Below are 26,288 nucleotides of genomic sequence, written 5' to 3' on the forward strand. Positions count from 1 at the left end.
TTAGATTTTCTAGATATATAGAGATATATTTCAGTTAGATAGGCATTCTTCATATCTTTCAAAGACTGCAGAATATGGTATTTAAAATATTTTAATAACTTAGGGCTTTTCATGACAATGAGACACGTCTGTTCCTGGCAGCACCAATCTACTTCAAGAGGAAAATGGGCATCAAAGAGGATCCTTATGGAATTTGATAGCCATTTGGGCAAGAAACTGGTCTTGCCTGGACTGTTGCATAAACTAGACACAGAAAACCCGCAGAGAGAGGACTGCTGAACTTGCCTAAAGGTGAGATGGTCTTTCGGGGTTCCTGCTTCATAAAAGAATTCACGAGACATTCTGCAGGACACAGCAGAAAGTGACTGAACTGTCTTTGAATTTTCCTGCTTCATGGAAATGTCTCTGGATACTATGGGCCTGAAGGCCGAAGATGGATGCCCCAACAGTACAGAGGAACTTTGGGTGACTGTCCAGGCAGCGAGATGCCTCTGTTGTTTATTTCTTGTTTGCTTAGATAATATTATATCCTTCTGGAGTCTTTGATGGAGTTGAAGAATGAATAGATAGTTATAGTTTTCCTTAGTTATGATAAAAGATCAAATAGATATAAATATTGTAACTGTAATTCTTGCTTGATAACTGTTTTGTTATATGTAATTTTGCTATGTTAAGTTAAAGCCTTCTTTTTTTGGTTTAAACAGAAAAAGGGGAAATGATGGAGGAAGGCCATTGGTTAATTATAATAAAGAAACTGCCTTGGCCCATTTTATTGGTTAGAACATAAGTGGGTGGAGTAAACAGAAGAGAATGCTGGGAGAAAGAAGCTTAGTCAGGAGTCACCATGATTCTACCACTCCAGACAGATGCAGGTTAAGATCTTTCCTGGTAAGCCAACTCGTGGTGCTACACAGAATATTAGAAATGGGTTAGATTAATATGTAAGAGCTAGCCAATAAGAGGCCACAGATAACGGGCCAGGCAGTGTTTAAAAAATACAGGTTCCGTGTAATTATTTCGGGGCATAACCTAGCCATGCGGGCGGCCGGGTGCCGGGGACACAGCCCTGCTACTCTAATCTCAACAACCCCTTGTGGTCCTGACTTCCCTGCCAATGTTCTCCTTCTTTCTACTCTTCATTTGGATCTTGGGAACTCAGTCCAGTGCGCCAATATGGGTCTCTGTCTCTATCTCCATCCATCGCCAGGTGAAGCTTCTATGGTGATATGCAAGATATTCATCAGTTTGGATATAGGATAAGGCCATTTCAGGCTCCCTCTCTTCAGCTGTCCAAGGAACTAGCTGGGGACATCTCCTTGGACAACTGGGAATGCCTCTATAGTCAAGTCTCTTGCCAACCCTAAAATGGCTCCATTAATTAAGATATCTACTTCCCTGCTCCCATATCCAACCTTCCTCTATTCCAACCATCCCATTCACCCAAGCTCTCCCCACCCTCCCCTTCTCACCTTTCTCTCCCCATCTCCCCTTACCTTGTAAAGCAAAGGACACTGTCATTAAGACAAAAAGGCAACCCCTACTGACTGGGAGAAGATCTTCACCAACCCCGCATTAGACAAAGGTCTGATGTCCAAAATATATAAAGAACTCAAGAAACTAGACTTAAAAATGATAATTAACCCAATTAAAAACATGGGGCACTGAACTGCACAGAGAATGCTCAACAGAAGAAGTTCAAATGGCCAAAAGACACTTAAGGTCATGCTCAACCTCCTTAGTGATCAGGGAAATGCAAATCAAAACAACTTTGAGATAGCATCTTACACCTCTCAGAATGGCTAAAATCAAAAATACCAATGATATAGGCTTTTTTGGAGAGGATGTGGTGTAAGGGGAACACTCATCCCTTGCTGGTGGGAATGCAAACTTGTGCAGCCATTTTGGAAAGCAGTGTGGCAGTTTCTCAGGAAATTTGGGATCAATGTACCCCAGGATCCAACAATACCACTCTTAGAAATATGCCCAAGAGATGCCCTATCATACTACTAAAGCAATGGTTCAAGTATGTTGATAACAGTGTTATTTGTAATAGCCAGAACCAGGAATCAACCTAGATGCCCCTCAATGGAAGAATGGACAAAGAAAGTGTGGAATATATATGCACTAGAGTACTACTCAGTGGTAAAAAACAGTGACATCTTGAATTTTGCATGCAAATGGATAGAAATATAAAATACTATCCTGAGTGAAGTAACCCAGGCCCAAAAAGATGAATATGGTATGTACTCACTCATAAGTGGATTCTAGCCATAAATAAAGGACATTGAGCCTATAATTTGTGATCCTAGAGGAGCTAAATAAGATGAACCCGAAGAAAAACATATAGTTATCCTTCTGGATAATGGAAATAGACATGATTGTCAATGGCTTCTCAGTCAGCCCCCATTGTCAGCCAAATTTAGAGAGTCCAGTTTGATCACATGCTCATTCAGTACCAGTTCAGCTGAATATGGAGAGCTCCCATTAGATTAGGCCCACTCTATCAGTGGGTGGAAAAACCCCTCCCAGTCCTGACTTCCTTGCTCATATTCTCCCTCCTCTCTTCAACAGGACCTTGGGAGCTCAGTCCACTGCCCTTATGTGAGTATCTCTCTCTATCTCCATTCATCACCGGACAAAGTTCTTTGGTGATATTCGAAATATTCATCAATGTGACTATGGGACAAGGCCAGGTCAGGTACCCATTCCTCTGCTGCCCAAAGACCAAGCTGGGGACATCATCATGGATACCTGGGATCCCCTCTAAGATCCAAGTACCTAGCCAACCTTAAAATGGCTCCCTTAATAAAGATAACTTCTTCCCTGCTGCTATTTCCATCTCAACCCTCCCACTTCTCCAAGCTCTCCCCAATCCTTCACTTCTCCCTTCTCTCTTCCCATTCTCCCCTTCCTCTCATGCTACCCCCACCCCTAACCTCATGCTCCTAACTTTTGCCCAGTGATCTTGTCTGCTTCCACTTTCAGGAGGATAAATATATGATATTCTTTGGTCTTGCTTTATTATTTGGCTTCTCTAGGCTTATGAACTATAGGCTCAATGTCCTTTGTTTAGGGCTAGAGTCCACTAAGGAGTGAGGACATACCATATTCATCTTTTTGGGTATGGGTTATCTCACTAAGGATAGTGTTTTCTAACTCAATCCATTTGAATGCAAGATGTCATTGTTTTTTTTTTCTCTGAGTAGTAGACAAATGTGTATATGCTCCACATTTTCTTTATCCATTCTTCCATTGAGTAGCATCTAGGTTGTTTCCAGGTTCTGACTATTACAAATAGTGCTGCTATGAATACAGTTGAACAAATGCTTTTGTAGTATGATTGGGCATCTCTTGGGTATATTCCAAGAGTGGTATTGGTGGACCCTGAGGTAGGTTGACTCCCAATTTCTGGAGAAACTGCCACACTGACTTCTTTTTTTTATGAAAAAAAAAATTCCCCCTCCTCCCAGCCTCCCATTTTCCTCCCACTCCTCCCGCCCATCTCCCCCTCCCCCCACTCCCTCCCCCTCCCTCTACACTCTGAAGAGCAGTCAGGGTTCCCTGCCCAGTAGAAAGTCCAAGGTCCTCCCCCCTCCACCCAGGTGTAGGAAGGTGAACATCCAAACTGGCTAGGCTCCCACAAAGCCAGTACATGAAGTAGGATCAAAACCCCATGCCATTGTCCTTGGCTTCTCATCAGCCCTCATTGTCCGCCATGTTCACAGAGTCTGGTTTTATCCCATGCTTTTTCAGTCACAGTCCAGCTGGCCTTGGTGAGCTCCCAATAGATCAGCCCCACTGTCTCAGTGGGTGGGTGGACCCCTCGTGGTCCTGACATTCTTGCTCATGTTCTCCTTTCTTCTGCTCCTCATTGGGACCTTGGGAGCTCAGTCCAGTGCTCCAATGTGGGTCTCTGTATCTATCTCCATCCATCGCCAGATGAAGGTTCTATGGTGATATGCAAGATATTCATCAGTATGGCTATAGGATTGGGTCATTTCAGGTTCCCTATCCTCAGTTGCCCAAGGAACTAGCTGGGGACCTCGCCCTGGGCACTTGGATGCCATTCAGGTTCATGTCTCTTACCAACCCTAAGGTGGCTCCCTTACCAAAGATATGTGCTTCCCTGCTCCCCTCTTCAACCCTCCTATATCCCAATCATCCCATTTCCCCAAGTTCCCACCATTCTCCCCTTTTCACATTTTTCTCCGCATATCCCCATACCCTCATACGACCCCACCCGGCAATCTTGTCTACTTCCCATAGTCAAGAGGGTAATTATGTTTTTCTTTGGGTTCACCTTATTATTTAGCTTCTTTAGGATCACAAATTATAGACTCAGTGAACTTTATTTATCTCTAGAAACCAATTATGAGTGAGTACATCCCATGTTCATCTTTTTGGGTCTGGGTTACCCCACTCAGGATAGTGTTTTCTATTTCCATCCATTTGCATGCAAAATTTGAGAAGTCATTGTTTTTTACCACAGTGTAGTACTCTAATGTGTATATATTCCACACATTCTTCATCCATTCTTCCATTGAAGGAAATCTAGGTTGTTTCCAGGTTCTGGCTATTACAAACAATGCTGCTATTAACAGAGTTGAACAAATGCTTTTGTCATATGATAGGGAATCTCTTGGGTATATTCCCAAGAGTGGTATTGCTGGTTCCTGGGGTACGTTGATCCCTAATTTCCTGAGAAACCACCACAATGATTTCCAAAGTGGTTGCACAAGTTAGCATTCCCATCAGCAATGGATGAGGGTACCCTTTCCTACACAACGTATTCAGCAAAAGCTATCATGGGTGTTTTTTATTTTAACCATTCAGACAGGTGTAAGATGCTATCTCAAAATTGTTTTGATTTGCATTTCCCTGATCACTAATGAGGTTGAGCATAACCTTAAGTGTCTTTTGGCCATTTGAACTTCTTCTGTTGAGAATACTCTGTTCAGTTCAGCGCCCCATTTTTTAATTGGGTTAATTATCATTTTAAAGACTAGTTTCTTGAGTTTTTGTATATATTTTGGACATCAGACCTTTGTCAGTTGCGGGGTTGGTGAAGATCTTCTCCCAGTCAGTGGGTTGCCATTTTGTCTTAGTGACAATGTCCTTTGCTTTACAGAAGCTTCTCAGTTTCAGTAGGTCCCATTTATTCAATGTTGCCCTTAATGTCTGTACTGCTGGGGTTATACACAGGAAGCAATCTCCTGTGCCCATATGCTGTAGGGTACTTCCCACTTTCTCTTCTGTCAGGTTCAGAGTGTTCAGATTGATATTGAGGTCTTTGATCCATTTGGACTTGAGTTTTGTGCATGGTGATAGATATGGGTTTATTTTCATTCTTCTACAGGTTGACATCCAGCTGTGCCAGCACCATTTGTTGAATGTCTCGAGCCATTTCCCCCCTAAAAATCATTACAGGAACCATCACCCTGGGGAGTCTACAGAGAACCCCACACCCATAATTATGTTAAGAATCGTTCTATTGACAAAACCTGTCCCACACCCAATTAAGCTGTTGATGGAGAGCTATCTGTTAGCAGAACGCGCCTCACATTCCAGCTATCCAGGGAACTAAGTGTGGCAACTCATGACTTCTTGGCCTACCTGACCCCTGACCAAACGTAACCTGGCCTACATGACCGGGACCACGCGGCGAGATCCTGTGCCCTGCCCACCAAGTCCTCAGGCAGGGCCTATATAAGCAGCAACTATGATCCTAATAAACGGAGGCTTTGACAGATATGCTTGGCCTCATTCTTCTGTCCTAGCTCATTCCCTTCCAGGTAGTGCCCCTCCAAGACCCTGGAATAACTGATTGCAGGGTGGGTTAAAAACCCCTAGACTGAGTAACCCACCAAACGCAATCGACACTTGAAGATGCTTTCTTTATTCCATTGTATACTTTTAGCTCCTTTATTGAAAATCACGTGTTCATAGGTTTGTTGGTTAAAATCCAGGTCTTCTATATGATTCCATTGGTTGACTTCTCTGTTTTTATGCCAGTACCACGCTGTTTTCATTACTGTAGCTCTGTAATAGAGTTTGAAGTCAGAGATGGTAATGCCTCCAGAAGATCCTTTATTGTTTTGGCTATCCTGGGTTTTTTGTTTTTCCATATAAAGTTGATTATTGTCCTCTCAAGATCTGTGAAGAATTTTGATTTGATCTTGATGGGGATTGCATTGAATATATAAATTGCCTTTAGTAGAATTGCCATTTTTACTAGGTTGATCCTCCCAATCCAAGTGCAAGGGAGATTCTCCCATTTTCTGGTATCTTCTTCAGTTTCTTTCTTCAATGCCTTAAAGTTATTGCCAAATAGATCTTTCACTTCTTTGGTTAGAGTTACCCCAAGATATTTTATGCTGTTTGTGGCTATCATGAAAGGTGATGCTTCTCTGATTTCCCTCTCTGCTTCCATATCCTTTGTGTATAAGAGGGTGACTGATTTTTTGGAGTTGATCTTGTATACTGCCACATTACTAAAGCTGTTTATCAGATGTAGGAGTTCTTTGGTGGAGCTTTTGGGGTCACTTATGTATACTATCATATCATCTGCAAATAATGAAAGTTTAACTTCTTCCTTTCCAATTCGAATCCCCTTGATCCCCTTATGTTGTCTTATTGCTATTGCTAAAACTTCAAGCACTATATTGAAGAGGTATGGAGAGAGTGGACAGCCTTGTCGTGTTCCTGATTTTAGTGGGATGGCTTTGAGTTTCTCTCCATTTAATTTGATGTTAGCTGTCAGCTTGCTGTAAATAGCTTTTATTATATTTAGGTATGACCCTTGTATCCCTAAACTCTCCAGGGCTTATATCATAAAGGGTTGTTTAATTTTGTCAAATGCTTTTTCAGCATCTAATGAAACCATCATATGTTTTTTTTTTTCTTTCAGTTTATTTATATGATGGATTGCATTGATAGATTTTCGTATGTTGAACCAGCCCTGCATCTCTGGGATGAAGCCTACTTGATCATAATGGATGAGTTTTCTAATGTGTTCCTGGATTTGGTTTGCCAGCATTTTATTGAGAATTTTTGCATCGATGTTCATGAGTGAGATTGGCCTGTAATTCTCTTTCTTGTTTGAGTCTTTGTGTGGTTTTGGTATCAGAGTAACTGTAGCTTCATAACAGGAATTTGGCAATGACTCTTTTGTTTCTATATTGTGAAATACATTATGGAGTATAGTTATTTGGTCTTCTTGGAAGTTATGGTAGAATTCTTCATTGAAACCATCTGGTCCTGAGCTTTTTTTTTTTTTTTGGTAGGGAGGTTGTTGATAACAGCTTCTAATTTTTCGTGAATAACAGGTCTATTTAGATTGTTCACCTGGTCCTGGTTTAACTTTGGTATACAGTATTTATCTAAAAAAATGTCCATTTCTTTATGGAGAAAGAACACATTGGAGATTTAACAGCCCACCTGATAGCTCTAGAAGAAAAAAGAAGCAGATTCACCCAGGAGGAGTAGAAGACTGGAAATAATCAAACTGAGGGCTGAAATCAACAAAAAAGAAACACAGAAAACAATCCAAAGTATCAATGAAACCAAAAGCTGGTTCTTGGAGAAAATCAACAAGATTGACAAACCCCTATCCAAACTAATCAAATGGGAGAGAACACGCAAATTAATAAGATCAGAAATGAAAAGGGGGACATAACCACACACAAAGGGAAATCAGAGAATCATTAGATCTTACCACAAAAGCTTGTATGCCACAAAATTGGAAAATGTAAAAGAAATGGACATTTTATATATAAGTACCATATACCAAAATTAAATCAAGACCAGGTGAACAATTTAAATGAACTTGTAAGTCACAAGGCATTAGAAGCTCTCATAAAAAACCTCCCAACGAAAAAAAGCCCAGGTCCAGGTGGTTTTATTGCAGAATTCTCCCACAACATACAAGAAGACCTAATACCTATACTCCTTAATGTGTTTCACAAAATAGAAACAGAAGAGTCATTGCCAAACTTCTTTTATGAAGCTACGGTTAGCCTGATACTAAAACAACACAAAAAATCAATAAAAAGAATTAAAGGCCAGTCTCACTTATGAAAATCGATGCGAAAATTCTCAATAAAATACTGGCAAACCGAATCCAAGAACACATCCAAAAACTTATTCATTATGATCAAGTAGGCTTCATCCCAGAGATACAGGGTTGGTTCAACATATGAAAATCTATCAATATAATCCATAATATAAATAAACTGAATAAAAAACATATGATCATTTCATTAGATGGTAAAAAGTCTTTGACAGAATTCAACACCTCTTTATGATAAAGGTCTTGGAGAGATTAGGGATACAAGGGTCATACCTAAATATAATAAAAACTATATACAGCAAGCCAAGAGCTAACATAAAATTAAATGGAGAGAAACTCAAAGCCATTCTACTAAAATAAGGAACAAGAAAAGACTGACCACTCTCTCCATACCTCTTCAATATAGTGCTTGAAGTTCTAGCAATAGCAATAAGACAACATAAGGGGATCAAGAAGATTCAAATTGGAAAGGAAGACATTGAACTTTTGTTATTTACAGATGATATGATAGTGTACATAAGCGACCCCAAAAGCTCCACCAAAGAACTCCTACAGCTGATAAACACCTTTAGTAATGTGGCAGGATACAAGATCAACTCCAAAAATCATTTGCCCTCCTATACACAAAAGATAAGGAAGCAGAGAGGGAAATTAGAGAATCATCACCTTTCACAATAGCTACAAAAAACATAAAATATCTTGGGGTAACTCTAACCAAGGAAGTTAAATATCTATTTGACAAGAATTTTAAGTCTTTGAAGAAGGAAATTAAAAAAAAAAAAATACCAGAGGGGCTGGAGAGATGACTTAGTGGTTAAGACCATTGCCTGCTCTTCGAAAGGTCCTGACTTTAATTCCTGGCAACCACATGGTGGCTCACAACCATCTGTAATGGGGTCTGGTACCCTCTTCTGGCCTGCAGACATATACAGAAACAGAATATTGTATACATAATAAATAAATAAATTTTTTTTAAAAAAGAAGATAGCAGAAAATGGAAGGCTTTTTCATGCTCTTGGATTGTGAGGATCAACATAGTAAAAATGGCAACTCTACCAAAAGCAATCTATAGATTCAATGCAATCTCCATCAAAATCTCAACGAAATTCTTCACAGACCTTGAGAAAACAATAATCAACTTTACGTGGAAAAACAAAACAAAACAAAAAAACAGGATAGCCAAAACAATCTTATAGAATAAAAATACTTCTGGCGGCATTATCATCCCTGACTTCAAACTCTATTACAGAGCTACAGTAATGAAAGCACCTTGGTACTGGCAGAAAACAGAGACGTTGACCAATGGAATTGGATTGAAGAGCTGGATAGTAATCTACAAACCTATGAACACCTGATTTTGATCAAAGGAACTAAAATTATACAATGGAAGAAAGAAAGCATCTTTAACATGTGGTGCTGGCATAACTTAATGTCAACCTGTAGAAGAAAGAAAATAGATCCATATCTATCACCATGCACAAAACTCAAGTCCAAATGTGTAGAAGAGCTGCAGGCTGCATTCCTGCCACCCGGCTCCAAGTTACCTGGCTAGTTTAGGCCCCAAAATATTAACACAGAAACTGTATTCTTTTAAGCAGTGTCTGACCCAATAGTTCCAGCCTCTTAATAGCTAATTCTCACATCTTGATTAACCCATTTTTAATAATCTGTTTAGCACCACGAAGTGGTGTCTTACTGGGGAAGATTCAACATGTCTGACCTGTTGGCTGGCTCCATCGCATCTGACCAGAGAGGAGAAGCACGGCAATTGCCTCACTTCCTCCCAGCATTCTATTCTGTTTACTCCTCCTACCTAATTTTCTGTCCTATCAAAGGGCCAAGGAAGTTTCTTTATTAACCAATGAAATCAATTCAAAAAAGAAGACCCTCCCACATCACAAATGGATTAAAGACCTCAATATAATTCTGACCACACTGAAGCTGATAGAAAAGAAAGTAGGAAGTAGTCTGCAACACATGGGCATAGGGGATCACTTCCTATATATAACCCCAGTAGCACAGACAATAAAAACACAGTGAATAAGTGGGACCCCTTGAAACTGAGAAGCTTCTGTAATGCAAACAACACTGTCATTAAGACAAAAAGGCAACCCGTTGAATAGGAGATCTTCACCAACCCCACATCAGACAAAGATCTGATCTCCAAAATATATAAAGAACTCTAGAAACTAGACATTAAAACTCTAATTAACCCAATTAAAAAGGGGTACTAAATAGAAAATTCTCAACAGAAGTTCAAATGGCCAAAAGACACTTAAGGTCATGCTCAACCTCCTTAGTGATCAGGGAAATGCAAATGAAAACAACTTTGAGATACCATCTTACACCTATCAGAATGGCTAAAATCAAAAACACCAATGATAGCCTATTCTGGAGAGGTTGTGGAGTAAGGGGAACACTCTTCCATTGCTGGTGGGAATGCCAACTTGTGCAACCACTTTGGAAATCATTGTGGTGGTTTCTCATATAACTGAGAGTCAATGTACCTCAGGATCCCGCAATTCCACTCTTGGGAATATACCCAAGAGATGCCCAATCATACTACAAAAGCATTTGTTCAACTATCTTCATAGCAGTACTATTTCCAGAACCTGGAAAAAACCTAGGGGTCCCTCAATAGAAGAATGGATAAAGAAGGTGTGGCACATATAGAATTTAGTGTTCTACTCAGCGGTAAAAAAAAAATGACATCTTGAATTTCACATGCAAATGGGTGGAATTAGAAAACACTATCCTGAATGAGATAACCCAGTCCCCAAAAAAGGAATATGGTATGTACTCACTTGTAAGTAGATTTTAGCTATAAACAAACAACATTGAGCCTATAGTTCCTGATCCTAGATAAGCTAAATAAGAAGATATACCCAAAGAAAAACATATATTTATCCTCATAGATATTGGAAGTAGACAAGATTGCCAGATAAATGTTGGGAGCAGTGTGGCGGGGGTGTGTTGGGGGAAGTGGAAATCAGGAGAGAGGTGGTTAAAGGGGGAGGATTGGGGAGAACTTGGGGGGATGGGATGGTTGAGATGGATGAAGGGTGGATATGGGAGCATGGAAGAAGATATCTTAATTAAAGGACCCATTTTAGGGTTGGCAAGAGACTTGGCTCTAGAGGGGTTCACAGGTGTCCAAGGGGATTTCGCCAGCTAGGTCCTTGGGCAGCAGAGGAGAGGGTACCTTAACTGGCCTTTTCCCATAGCCACACTGATAAATATCTTGCATATCACCATAGAAACTTCATCTGCCGAGGGATGGAGATCGAGACAGAGACGCACATTGGAGCACTGGACTCAGCGCCCAAGGCCCAGATGAATAGCAGAAGGTGAGCAAGGAAATCAGGCCGACGAGGGGTGTATCCACCCACATAGATGGCGGGACTGATCTAATGGGAGCTCACCAAGGCCAGCTGGACTGGATTTGAATGAGCATGAGATCAAACCCAACTTTCTGAATGTGGCTGACAATGAGGACAGACTGAGATGCCAATGATAATTAAACCGGATTTTGATTCTACTGCATGTACTGGCATTTTGGGAGCCTAGTCTGTTTAGATGCACATCTTCCTAGACCAGGATCGGGGTGAGGCTTGAACTTCCCACAGGGCAGGGCACCCTGACTTCTCTTCAGACTGGAGAGCAAGGGGTAGAGTGAGTGGAAGGAGTAGGAGGGAAATGGGAGGAGGTGGAAATTTGTAATAAATAAATAAATAAATAAAATAAAGAAGAAGGCATTTTCAACAACAACAACAAAAAAAACCCGATAACATCTTGAATTTTGCGTGCTATTGGATGGAAGTAGAAAACACTAGCCTGAGTGAGATAACTCAGATCCAAAAAATGAATATGGTATGTACTCACTTATTAGTGGATTCTAGCAATAAACAAAGGACATTGAGCCTATAGTTCAAGATCCTGGAGAAGCTATGTAATAAGGTGAACCCATAGAAAAACATATAAAGGTCCACCTGGAAATTGGAAGCAGACAAGATCACCCTGCAATAGTTGTGAGCATGATAATGGGGAATAGAAGGAAAGGGAGAGGGAAGAATGGGTGGGTTTGGAAGAGCTTGGTCGAGTGAGATAGTTGAGATGGAGGAAAGACAGATATTGGAGCAGGGAAGGAGATATCTTAGTTGAGGAAGACATTTTAGTTTGGGCAAGAGGCTTGGCTCTGTGGGGCGGATCCCCAGAGTCCACAGGGATGAACCCAGTTAGGACCTTATGACCTTGGATGAGAGGGTACCTGAACTGACCTTGTCTTGTAATCAGATTGATGACTATCTTAAATATCACCCTAGAACCTTCATCTGGTGAATGATAGAGACAGAAACAGAGACCCACACCAGATCACTGGACTGAGCTTGCAAGGTCCAGTTGAAGAGTAGAAGAGGGAGAATATGAACAAGGAAGTCAGGAAATGAGGGGTTGTTTAACCCACTGAGACAGTGTAACTGAGCTAATGGGAGCTCACCAACTACAGCTGGACTGGGAATGAATGAGCATGGGATGAAACTTGTCCCTCTGAATGTAGTTGACAGTTGGGCAGACTGAGAGGCCAATGACAATGGCACTTGGATTTGTCTCTATTGCATGTACTGCCTCTTTGCGATGCTATTCTCTTTGGATGCATACCTTGTTCAGCCTGGATGTAGTAGAGAGGGCCTTGGACTTCCTACAGGACAGGGTGCCTTCCCCTCTCTCAGGACTGGAGGTGTGGGGGGACTGGGAGGGAAGTGGGAGTAGGGGAGGAAATGGGAATTTTGATTGGTATTATTTTAAAAGTAATAAACAATTTTCAAATGAGACTTTTAATCTATATACTTACATCTGATATATTCATAATGCTCTTCTGATATTGGAGACTGTTCCTTATTATAGGGACTAGCAATAAACAAGTTAAGATATAGTGTCAGTGATTCTGGAGCCCATACATCGTAGAAAGTTAACATGTTTTGTGGGATATATCAGAGCACATTAAAATCTTCCTGGTCCATTAGCTGAAGGTAATGCTTTAGCTGAATAACTTACAAAAATAATTGCTCTATCTCAGATTGAGCTTTCTCAGCAGTGACATGCTTTGCAAGATCAAAATAGTTTAAGTTTAAGAAAGCATTTAAATTGACCAGGGAAGCTCTTCGCCAAATTTTAAGCAATGTGAAAAATGCCCATTATATTTACTTGTGCTTCATTTGGGGGTAAATCTTCCTAATCATTATGGCAAATATGACAAATGGATGTTACTCCTGTTACTGAATTTGGAAAATTGAGGTATGTGCATGTGACAATCAATACATATTCAGGGTTCATGATGGCCACTGCAGAAATTGTGGAATCCTCTAAGCATGTAATAACTAGTTGACTGAAATGCTTCTAATGCATGGGGATCCCAAAAGTAATAGAGATGGACAATGGGTCCGGATATGTTAACAGAGCATTTCAAAGATTTTGTGCCCAATGGAATATCATACATAAGACCCGTATTCCTTATAATACTCAATGTCAGGGAATTATGGAGCATGTTCATAGATTCTTGAAAACACAATATAATAGATAAAAGCAGGAGAATTATATCCTCAGATGCCACATAATGCCTTAAATTATGCACTGTTAACACAAAATTCTCTAAATATGGTTGTCCATGATAAATCAGCAGCAGACAGATTGTGGCATAATAGTACAAGGACCACTTGGCTAAAGCAAGGTAGTACCTTTGTACTTGAATATGGAGAGGGCCAGACCCTATATTAATATCTGGTCGAGGGCATGTCTTTGTTTCTTCCCAGGATAAAGATCTAGTGAGATGGCTTCCAGAGAAACTGATTTGATGTATTCACCAAAAGAATACCATACCTGATGACATCATAGCTGATAATGTCCTAGCAGGGGAAACAAAATAAAAGAAGTCTGAGGAGAAACCCTTGGTCCACCTTTCCCCATTCCCACAGAAAGTAATGCCTGATTCAGGACTCCCTGTCCCTATTGCCACTCTGCACTGCAGAGTGCCATTCTGCCTGCAGAGATTCCAGACACGGACAAAGGCACCCTGCTAAGATGACTATGATGACTGCAACTTTCTACAGTTTGAAATCTGTTTGCTTTGGAGTTGAGATGCAAACTGAACGTTTGACTGTTACCATCTATGGGACACAGAACTCATTTTGATTAAAATATTGGACCTGAGAAATAAGACCTAAGCTTTTCCCTCAGGGAAAGAAAAACTCAAAATGAGAAATGATTGAAACCCCTCCTCAGATAAAAAAGGGGACGGCCTAAGTTTTTAATGGCTGCTCAGAGACTGGAACTGGTATTTGATAACAGCAATGTCATTGTACTCTTACCGATATTGACCTGGTATTTGTAACTATATATAAGATGTTGAGAAAAGTTGGTATTGACCAATAATGCTGAGAATCATGGGACTGACTTGATGATATTTTTAACTGCATATACGATGTTGAGAGAAGATGCTATTAGCCTGATAATGTTCATAACTGCTGAGAAAAGTCTGAAAAACCTTTCAAATATTGGGATTTAATGCATATGTTAAGAATTTTAGATGTTGGTACAATGTAAGAAATTTAAGCTCTAAACTAGCTGAAAAAGCATTTCCATCTCAGGCAATTCTCCTTTAAATAGGAGACTACAGCCTTTGAAAGCATGATTATTTTTAAAGCATTATAATTTATCCTATCAAGAAAGTACATCCCCAAGACACAGAGCCCAAAGATATCTCTCTCCCATAATCTCTTTCCTTCACAGAGATCAGCAGTCAATGATGAGTTTGTAGTCTCTCCTTTCCAATAAACCTGAGACAGTAAGTTTCAAATATGCCTGACTTCCCATGACAGGTCATTTTGGGTAAAGGGACAGGTGTTTGCCCCATACAGGTCTGATCTTCTGTCCTGCTGTGGAAGCACAGGTTTTTGTTTTAAAATTATTAAGAGAGAGAGAGTGAATTGTGGGTCAATATTATACATGCCACATACTTCTGCATTGTTTGGAAGCCAGGATCTCAAGCCACAATAGCAGCTGAGGTGTTAAAAGCACTTTCAAACTAGCTGTCTCCTGAGGTCAGGTTATGCTGGTGTTCTGCTTCTTCTTTGTAATTATGAGGACTGCCTGGGAAGAAATGTTAATCCCATGCTAGTTACAGAGCTACAGATGTGACTTTTGTCCTGCTACCCCAGAAAAAGAATGCTAATTAACTTCTCCTTCAGTTTACCTTGGGAGATAAAAGCTGTTTTGAGAACAAACACTGTTGATCTTCAGGATTTGAATGAACCCTGAGACTCACTTCCACTATTGCTTTGTGAACTGTGCCTCAATTATTTCCCTGCCTTCTCACCATTACAGAGAGAGAGTTGATGTTGTGGTTGGACCCTGACAGACCAGGCAACCCAAAAGTAGGCAAAGATCCCCACTAGCAGGCACAATAGTCTAGGACCCACTCATTCACACATTCAAGAGTCTCCTAAAAATATAATTCTAAGCAATATACTGTATGCACAAAGGACCTAGTGCAGCCCAAAGGTGGCCTTGTACTTGTTGCATCTGTCTCTAGAATTTAATATAAGCCTTGAAATCAAATTATTTTGAAATAAAGGGCCTCATTTTCCAGATGTCCTCCAACCCTGCTTATTCTTACACTGTTTTTTTTTTTCCTCTTTCACAGGGTTCTCTGTGTTCTGAAGAGAGGGATTTAATGCAGACATCCCCTTTAAAACTGTGTGTTTTAATAATTGTCTTTGCCATCCTCTCTGTGCATATGTACCCATCTGTAGCAGGAGGGATCTTCTCTGAGTATAGCCAAATAAGGCCCTATTGTATGAGGATAACAGCATACCATCAGGAGTCATTTCATCATAACATTTCTTTACTTTTTAAGACTGGTGTTATCTGCTTTACCATGGGTCCTTGTAATATCCAGTCACTCAAACAACACATGATAATTTAAATGCTGAAAGAGCCTGTAATAAAATCCAACATTCCTTCATGATGGAGGTCTTGGAGAGATCAGGGATATAAGGAACAAAGCTAAACATACTAAAAGCAATATAAAGCAAGACCACAGCCAACATCAACTTAAATGGAGAGAAACTCAAAGTGATCCCACTAAAATAAGAACAAGACAAGGCTGTCCACTCCCTCCATATCTATTCAATATAGTACTAAAAGTTCTAACTAAAGCAAGAAGGCTACAAAAGGAGTTTAAGGGGATACAGTTGGGAAGGAAGAAATCAACCCTTCTCTATTTGCAGCTAATATTATTTCATACATCAATGACCCCAAAAATTCTACCATGGAACTCTTACAGCTGATAAACACTCTCAGTAATGTGGATGGATACAAAATTAATTCAAAAATCAGCATCCTCCTATATGCAAATGAGAAATGAGCTGAGAAAGTAATAAGAAATACAACATTTTTTTTTACAATTGCAAAAAATTGTATAAAAATACTTGGTGGAAACTGTAACCATACAAGTAAAATACCTGTATGGCAACAATTTTAGGTATTTGAAGAAATAAATTAGAAAAGAAGTGAGAAAATGGAAAAGTCTCTCACGTTCATGGATAATTAGGATTAACATAGGAGTAGGAACTGTTCCTTGGCCAAGGAACTCACAAACTATAGGGCAGGCTTGGGGAAGGCAGGGTCTTGTAACAAAGAGGCCCCTGCAGCATGAGCTGAAGGGGCATGCTCCTTTCCCAGATGTTCTGCCCCACCCCGGGATGGCACCCACTCACCAGTCTGGATGGTTCTCCTCAGCACAGGAACAGGGACTCTTGGAGGTCCAAGGACCTTGCAGACAAAAGGGCAAACCCTCTGGGTGGATAGCTTCAGTGCAGGGAGCAGGACGAAATCATTGTTTTTTAACACTGAGTAGTACCCTAATGTGTAGATTGCCATACTTCATTTATCCATTCTTTTGTTAGGGACATCTAGGTTGTTTCCAGGTTCTGACTATTACAAATAATGCTGCAATAAGCATAGTTGAACAAATGATTTTGTAGCATGATTGGTCATCTTTTGGGTATATTCCCAAGAGTAGTATTGATGAATCTGGAAGTAGGTTTGATGGAGGAAGGTCATTGGCTAATAAAGAAACTGAATTGGCCCATTTTATTGGTTAGGACCTAGGTGGGTGGAGTAAACAGAAGAGAATGCTGGGAGGAAGAGGAAGTGAGGTCAGAAGTAATAAAGCTCCGCTCAGAGCCAGATGCCTCAGACAGAGAGGCATGCTCTGCTCTCCCGGGCAGATGCACACAATGAAGCAACTCTGATCCAGGATGGACATAGGCTAGAATCTTCCCGGTAAGCGCACCTTGGGGTGCTTACACACATTATTAGAAATGGGCTAAATTAATATGTGAGAATTAGCCTAGAAGAGGCTAGATAGAAATGGGCCAAGCAGTCTTTAAATGAATACAGTTTGTGTGTTGTTATTTCGGGCATAAGCTAGCAGGCGGCTGGGGTACTGGGGACGCAGCCCCGCTGCTCTTATTTCAACATAGGTTGACTCTCAATTTTCTGAGGAACCACCACACTGATTTCCAAAGTGGTTGCACAAGTTTGCATTACCATCCGCAATGGAAGAGTATTCCCCTTTTCCACATCCTCTCCAGCATAAGCTATCATTGGTGTTTTTCACTTTAGCCATTCTGACAGGTGTAAGGTGGTATCTCAAAGTTGTTTTGATTGTAATTCCTTTATAGCTAAGGAAGTTTAACATGTCCTCAAGTATCTTTTGGGCATTTGTAATTTTTCTGTTGAGAATTCTCTTTTTGGTTCAGTACTCCATTTTTAATTGGGTTATTTAGAATTTTAATGTCTAGCTTATTGAGTTTTTTTATTAGATTATGTGATCTTTTGATGTCTAATTTCTTGAGTTCTTTGTATATTTTGGAGATCAGTCCTTTGTCTGATGTGCAGTTAGTGAAGATCTTCTCCCACTCAGTAGGCTGTATTTTGTCTTATTCCCTGTGTCCCTTGCTTTACAGAAGCTTCTCAGTTTCAGAAGGTCCTATTTATTTATTGTTGCTCTTGTTGTCTGTGCTACTGGGGTTAAATTTAGGAAGTGGTCTCTTGTGTCCAGGCATTGCAGGCTACTTCCCAATTTCTCTTCTATCAGATTCAGTGTGGTTGGAGGTCTTTAATCCATTTGGATTTGAGTTTTATTCATGATGATAGATGTGGATCTATTTTCATTCTTCTATAAGTTGACATCCAGTTATGCCAGCATCATTTGTTTGAGATGCTTTCTTTCTTCCATTGTATAATTTTAGCTCCTTTGTCAAAAATCAGGTGTTCATAGGTGTGTGGATTGATATCTGGGTCTTCAATATGACTCCATTGGACAATGTTTCTAATTTTCTGCCAGTATCAAGCTGTTTTCATTACTGTAGCTCTGTAATAGAGTTTGATGTCAGGGATGGTAATGCCTCTGGAAGTTCCTTTATTGTATAGCATTGTTTTGACCATCCTGGGTTTCTTTTTTTTTTTTTCCATATAAAGTTGGTTCTCTCAAGGTCTGTGAAGAATTCTCTTGAGATTTTGATGGGGATTGCATTGAATCTACAGATTGCCCATGGTAGGATTGCTCCACAAACAAAATATAATATACCTTCTTCTCAGAACCTCATGCAACCTTCTTTAAAATTCATCACATACTCAGTAACAAAGGAAACATCCACAGATCACCATGGAATAAAGTTAGAATTTAACAACAATACTAACCCTATAAAGCCCAGAAACTCATGGAAACTGAACAGTCAACTACTGAACCACCCCTGGGACAAGGAAAAAATAAAGAAAATTATTAAAATCTTCCTTGAAGTCAGGGAAAATGAAAACACAACACATTCAAATCTATGGGACTTTATGAAAGCAGTGGTAAGAGGAAAGTTCATAGCACTAAATGACCATGTTAAGAAAATGGAGAAAGCTGACATTAGAGACATAACAGCACACCTGAAAGCTCTAGAAAAAAAGAGGCAGACTCACGCAGGAGAAATAGAAGATGGGAAATAAACTGATGGCTGAATTTAACAAAATATAAATACAGAAAACAACACAAAGACTCAGTGAAACAAAGAGCTGGGTCTTTGAGAAAATCAACAGGATTGATAAACCCTTACCCAAACTAATCAAAAGGCAAAGAGAAAATTCCCAAATTAACAAAATCAGAAAAGAAAGGAGGGACATAACCACGGACACTGAGGAAATTCAGAAAATCATTAGGATTTACGACCAAAGCCTATACTCCACAAAATTAAAAAAAAATATTTTAAAAAATGGAAGGAAATAGAAGTCATGAGGAAATAGAAGCTGTAATCAAAACCTCACAAAAGAAGCACAGGGCTGGATCGTTTTAGTGCAGAATTGCTGGGAGCCGATTTGAGTGGCTGTCATTACAAGATGGCATTTGGCCCCTGCCTCGCTTGATACCATAATAAAGGTTTCAGTTCTTCCACCAGAAAACAGGATGAGTTGTTGCGATCTAGCTGCCCACACTTCCCCTGACAGGCAGGGGAACTTCCTTGTGGTCTTTAATTGACAGGGATGTTCCCCTGCTTTCTTTCTTGCCGGTGGGTCTCCAGAAAAGCAGTTAAAGTATCAAAGTATCAAAGGTTGCTAGGCAGACTCCCTATATAAACAGCTACAGCTCAGCGCTCTGGGCCCCTTGCTTTCTGCTCTCCCTTCAACTAAGAGGCTCCAATAAAGCATGATTTGGGAAGAATCCTCGTCTGGTGGCTGTTCCTTCCTGCTGGTCAGGGAGTTTGCCGCACAGAATTCTATGAGAACTTCCAAGAAGAGCTAATACCTATACTCCTCAATGTGTTCCACATAAAAGAAACAGAAGGGTCATTGCAAAACTCTTTTTTTATGAAGCTACAGTTACACTGATACAAAACCACACAAAGACTCAAACAAGAAAGAGAATTACAGGCCAACCTCACTCATGAACATTGATGCAAAAATTCTCAATAAAATACTGGCAAACCAAATCCAAGAACACAACAAAAAAATCAACCTTTATGATCAAATAGGCTTCATTCCAGAGATAAAGGCCTGGTTCAACATATGAAAATCTATCAATGTAATCCATCATATAAATAAACTGAAAGAAAAAAAAAATATGATCATTTCCTTTTGCCAAAAAAAATTGACAAAATTCAACACCCCTTTATGATAAAAATATTGGAGAGATTGGGGATACAGGCATCATATCTAAAAGCAATATAACTCAAGGAGACAGCTAATAATAAATTAAATGGAGAGAAAACCAAAGTGATTCCACTAAAATCAGGAATAAGACAAGGCTGTCCACTCTCTCCATATCCCTTCCACATGATGCTTGAAGTTCTAGCAATAGCAATAAGACAACATAAGATCAAGGGGATTCAAACTGGAAAGGGAAAATGTCAGTCTTTTGTTATTTGAAGATGATATGATAGTGTACATAAGTGACCCCAAACCTCTACCAGAGAACTCCTACTGCTTATAAATACCTTCAGTGATGTGTCAGGATACAAGATCAACTTAAAATAATCTTCTTCAATATATTTAAACACTAAAGCTACAGCTTGAAGCTAAACAATTTGAGCTGAAGCTGGTTCTGTCTGGATGGCATGTCCTTTACCATTAACCACATATGCTATCCTCCCATTAGATGAGCCATCAGTGGAAGTTAACAAAGTATCTTTTATGGGATCTTTTGCCATTGTTTTGGTGAAAAAGGATAAATGCACTGTGTAAACTGAAGTAACATGTCAGCTGGGAAAAGTTTATTAATGTGATCATAAAATTGAGCAAACACAATTGCCTGGCATGGAGGTGTGGGAATAATTGAGACACAGTCCACATAGCAATATAAGAAAACAGTCTCTGGGTTCATTCAAATCCACAAGATTATCTGCTTTTATTCTCAAAACAGCTTTTATCTCCCAAGTAAACTGAGGGGGAAGTGTAGTAGGGAGCTGTGGGCTTGCTTTTTGTCCCGCCCGGCTCCTGCACGGGTAGCTTTACACCAGAAATAACAACACACAAACTGTATTCTTTTAATCACTCCTTGGCCCATTAGCTTTAGCCCTTACTGGCTAATTCTGATATCCCAATCAACTCATCTCTAATAAACTGTGTAGCACCGGTCTTACCGGGAAAGACTCAGCATGTCTGACCTGGCGGCTTGCTTCATCACGTGTGTCTGCCCAGGAGAGGGGAGCATGGCCTCTGCTCCAGAGAGCAGAGCTGTCGAGTCTGAGCTCACTTCCTCTTCCTCCCAGTATTCTGTTCTGTTTACTCCACCTACCTATGTTCTAACCAATAAAATGGTCCAAGGCAGTTTCTTTATTAGCCAATGACCTTCCTCCATCAGGGAAGTTCATTAGCATTCTGTTCCTGGGATAGCAGGACCAAAGTTACATCTGCAGCTCTATCATTAGCTTGGAACTAACATTTCTTCCCAGGCTTTCCTCATAATTACAAAGTAGGAACAGGAAAATATCAGCATATCCTGACCTCAGGAGACAGCCAGTCTGAAAATTCTTTCAGCACCTCAGCTGCTATTGTGGTTTGAGATCCTGGTTGCCAATAGAGTACATAAATGTGGCCTGTATAATATTGTCCTACACTGGTCCAGCCTCAATGTGATGATTTTTCTTTTTCTTATTATAGTTTATTTTGTCATATTTGGTTATTAACTCTTGGATGCCTATTATTTTCAAATAAGAGACAGAAATAGAGTGGAGCCTGAGGGGAGAGCAGTTGGAGGTAGAACTGGGAGGAATGAAGGGAGAGGAAACTGTAATTAGGATATTTTATATTAGAAAAGAATCTTTTTTAAACTTTATAAGAAAAAAATAAGTTGTTTTCTTTGTCAGAAGAGCCCCAAGGGTCCAGAGCTTATCCCTAAACTAGTTGACTTTCATGGACTCTGGAAGAGAGCAGTAACATACAAATTAAGATATCACATTTAATGGGTAGCTCAAATAATAGTGATGATGTAATGTGTACCTGGTAAGAACAGTTTACATAATCCTTTAGGGAAGATTTACAACACAGCATTGGGACTGGTTAGATAAGTAAGTGTTAATCACAGCTATGCCAGATTAATTATGCTCCTTCCTTAAGATGTCCATAGTAAAAGGGAATACGAGATAACTAATATTCTAATGCCAAGACATGCATGGTAGGAAAAAAGAGAAGACATTACAACACGCAATTCTGATTTCCATATATATATATATATATATATATATATATATATATATATATACAANAATGGATCATTGCATACCTAGCTAACTACATATATACATACATGCATGCATATATGATAGATAGATAGATGTACATACACATAGTTAGATATAATAAAAAACTAAACACAAAAATATGGTGCTCTTTACACACCCACACTGAGCATGATTTACTACTCCCATTTGACACACAAAGAATGAGGATTCAAACAACAAAGTCTTCTAAACACATACAAAAAACACACACTGTCCATTTGATGCACAAATATATTATTAGTAACTGGGCTTTCTTTAGGTTCTGACTCTTCAGAAATTACACCCTTGATATCTTCCTCAGACCCAGAAAGACAATCATGGTATGTACACACTTCTAAGTGGATATCTGCCGCACAGCAGTAAGAAAAATATGTTTCCAAATTGCATGAAATTAACATAGCATCAGGTGGAAAAATTAACACCATACAGGAAATTGTTCTGCACATAAAGTTTATATTTTTGGGAATATTGGTTCAAATGACTGCATTTGTAAAATAGAATTACATAATGGTATGACTTTGAAACAGTAAGGTAGAAGATATTAATACATTGTGTTTTCCAAATGGAGTAGAACATGTGAAGCATTTAAGCAATTGACTGCTGGATTTTAATGCCAGTGGATGACTAGTATACAAAGAAAATATCAGTATGTCATCCTCTAAACTTAAAAGAAACAATAACACCAAGAAGTGAACAACATTCAAAGCAACAACAACAAAGTAACCAGATCATCTCTGGTATCTTCAGGAGGATATGTAGTAATCTGAATATTGTTCCAAGAGCGTGGGTTGTGTCTGTTTCTTTTTCAGCCATCCAGTTCAAGACACAAAAGATAGAATCACTCCATTTCTGATGCACTAATGAATGCCTAAAGACTGATGGCTGTATTCCAACCTCTCCTTGCTACTCTGGAGCTCTAAGACACCGAGCCTGAAAGGAGAAATATTACATTGCTTAGCAGGAGTGTGTCCAAGACTTCTGTCCAACTAATGTGCATGAGATGTGTCTTTGAGCAGAGTCTAAATGTCAGACACCTGCTCAGATCAGAATTAAAAACCAGAGGCCCTTTGGATAAAAATGTTAGTATAGACATCTTACATAACAGAAAAGGAAGCTCTGAAGTTCTCTTGGACAGATATGGAGTCTGAATATTCCATTAAAAAAACGAGTATGTGTGAGACACCATTGTTCAATGAGAGCACTATTGAAGACCTCATATTCAGATTTTGAATGCCCCCCACATAAGTCAGAAATGTACTAATAGGGATCAACAGGTCATAAGTGAGAAGTCAGAGGCTTGGCAAGGTGCATGGGGAAGAGGGGGGGAAGCAAGAGCCCTGGAGAAAACACAAGGAACCCAGAGACAGAGGGGAAATGTTTGAGGGCATCTTGTTTGGAGTATGGAAATCTGAGGGCTATTGTAAATCTAGACTAACATGTTGGGTTGGGTAAAGCTCAAATCATCATACCCATTGCTTGACATGAGATCAAGGTCTCAGCCCACCTCATGTAGTGGAAAACATTCCAGGAATGGCATTATTAGCTTCCAGCTTTTCATCCGAGGTTGAACATCTGTCCACTGTAGAGAATGTGTGGTATGTGAGGCAGCAGTCTGAGTGGTCATCCAATAGTCTGCATGAGCGTCCCAAGCACATTCTCCTTCTCAAGCGCATGCTCATCTGCTCAGATCTAGGTTTAAATGATGAGGGACACATTATATTGGTTTCTGCCTTGGGGTAGTGGAATCAGTTCTAGACATTACTTTATATACTTTGGTCCTCATACTTTAAGCCTGGGTGTTCTAAAGAAGTTATCAGTGAAGAATAAAAAATACTCTTTGACCTCGTGTTTGGGTGTGGAAGGTCCCTGAATCAGAAGACAACAATATAAGGCATTCATTGGGCAGAAAGGTATATCTGAAGAAAACCTTGGCTGTGTGAGAAGATCTCAGGCCCACAGGTAAATCAAAGTCAGTAGACTGCAACTCCTTTTCTAATGGAATGGTCTAAAACCCAATTACATGGACCTAGTAAGTCACTCCCACAGGGTCATATTCAGAGAACCCTTTGCATGTTGGTTGACTGTACCTCTCTATTAGAACAGGCAGGTCTGAGAATATTTTCATCAGAAAACAAAGAGTTGGTGTATACTTGGGAAAGGAAATAATTGAAAAGTCACTTCAGTAAGAGAGAGAATACTCTCAGAATTCTTGTGATACATTGGGCACATCCAGGTTCCCAGTGGGCAGAAGAATTCTTGCTATCACTTTGGGAGCAGGTGAAAGTTCCAACACCTTCTTACTTAAAAGGAGGAGAGAGGAGATCCTACGGTGTGGATGAAATACTTTCAATCTCTCTTGGTTATATGTTGGTGGTTTTATTGGGCAGAATCTGAAGGTTGAACTGTACCCTGAGAAAGAGAGGAAGTCCCAGGCACTCACTTCTTCATCAGCACCAAACTTGAAATCACAACCTAGAATACAAATCTTCTGAATGTTCATGTCAGGCATGTCAGCAGTCATAGAAATCTTCTAAGAGACTGCATGACAGTAGTCTCTGGCTCAGTGTCCTTGTCTAGTAAAGGTTCATCCACACATTCCTCTTCATGCATTATGAAATTCTTTGCCTAATAAACCAGAATGAAGGGAGTAGACTCATTTAACCTCATCTTACTATTCTTGTATTCAAGTAGCTTAGTTCACAGTGCCCTGAGATCTCTTTAGTCAGGGAAGAACTTTCCAGGCCTCGTAATTTATAAGTTGCAAGTGTAAAATGAACTGTAGACTTTCTGTGAACACACAAGGCAGGTTAGAAGCATTCTTTATTGATGTGGATGTCTCAGTTTCACTTGTAAGAATGAGAACATCCTTGACCTTTGGGCATAAATTGAAGAGTTATTATGCCCTTCATCAAAGAAGTAATATGGCAGACTAGTTGGGAATCAGAAAAAATGCTGATGTATCCTAGGTCATAACTGGAATTTCAGAGACATTTTGTGCACACCTGAAAGTCTACACCTATTTTTCAGAAGTATAAAGTCTATGGCAATGTTTAATGGAATAGGAAACGCAATATCACATTGAGCAAAAAGTAAATACCTTGTGTAACAGAAAAAGGTACAGTACTGCTTGATCAGTTTCCAAGTCTTTTTCAGTATTTAGAATATCCATACCTATTTTGGCTGAGGACAGCACTTTACAGGTCTCGCAAATTATAAGTTTCAGGTGTGAAATCAATTGTGGACTTTCCTTGATCACACAAGGCAGGTTAGAAGTTTGGCAGTAACTTCTGCACATTTCCCAAGTGGTTGGATGGTTAACCTGAGTCTTAGAACCCATTAGTGAGGTAAAATGTGCCCAAGGCTCCTTTGCTCAGAGTGGTAATATCTTAGATTATACATAACAGGAAGAAATTTAGAAGCATCCCTAGACACTTTGGAATAAAGCAGACATACATAGTCAATAGAACAAGATTTATGGGTCTCACAGAAGAGATAGTAACCCTGAGTCCCCCTTGGGACAGAGAGGATATATTTCAAGTCACCATGGTCTTTAGGAGAAAGTTTTGTTTTACCCCCATATAGAGGGGAAAGACCAAGTAGTTATGAATAGATGTGGAGTCTTGTTGGCTATGATAGGCAGAGTGAGAGCTCTGAATCACCTTTAGGAAGGAAAGACATTTTCAGACATATGGACCAGAAGACAGGAATTTGAGGGCCCTTGAACATAAGGAGCATAATGAAGTCCCTCTCAGATGATGTTTTGGAAGTGAAACATATTTTCAGTAGAAGTGAAAGGTCTGAACATAAACGGAAATATTTAATCCTTCATAAGAGAGTTACTTTTGAAGGCTGTTTTGACTGGACTTGGAAAGTCATGGGGCCTTGGACATGAAGATAAT

General features: G+C 39.8%; 1 long non-coding RNA gene across 1 annotated transcript; it reads left to right on the forward strand.

Annotated features, from left to right (window-relative positions):
• Positions 1 to 6: 6 nt before the first annotated feature.
• On the forward strand, positions 7 to 15,961 carry LOC126495615 (uncharacterized). Its single transcript, XR_007590196.1, has 3 exons — positions 7 to 2,601; positions 11,326 to 11,415; positions 15,765 to 15,961. It is a non-coding gene; the product is annotated as an uncharacterized lncRNA (long non-coding RNA).
• The last annotated feature ends 10,327 nt before the right edge of the window (positions 15,962 to 26,288 follow it).

Source organism: Alexandromys fortis, unplaced genomic scaffold, assembly GCF_014885135.2.
Source record: "Alexandromys fortis isolate MF-2015 unplaced genomic scaffold, M_Fortis_MF-2015_v1.1 scaffold_463, whole genome shotgun sequence".
Lineage (NCBI taxonomy): Eukaryota > Metazoa > Chordata > Mammalia > Rodentia > Cricetidae > Alexandromys > Alexandromys fortis.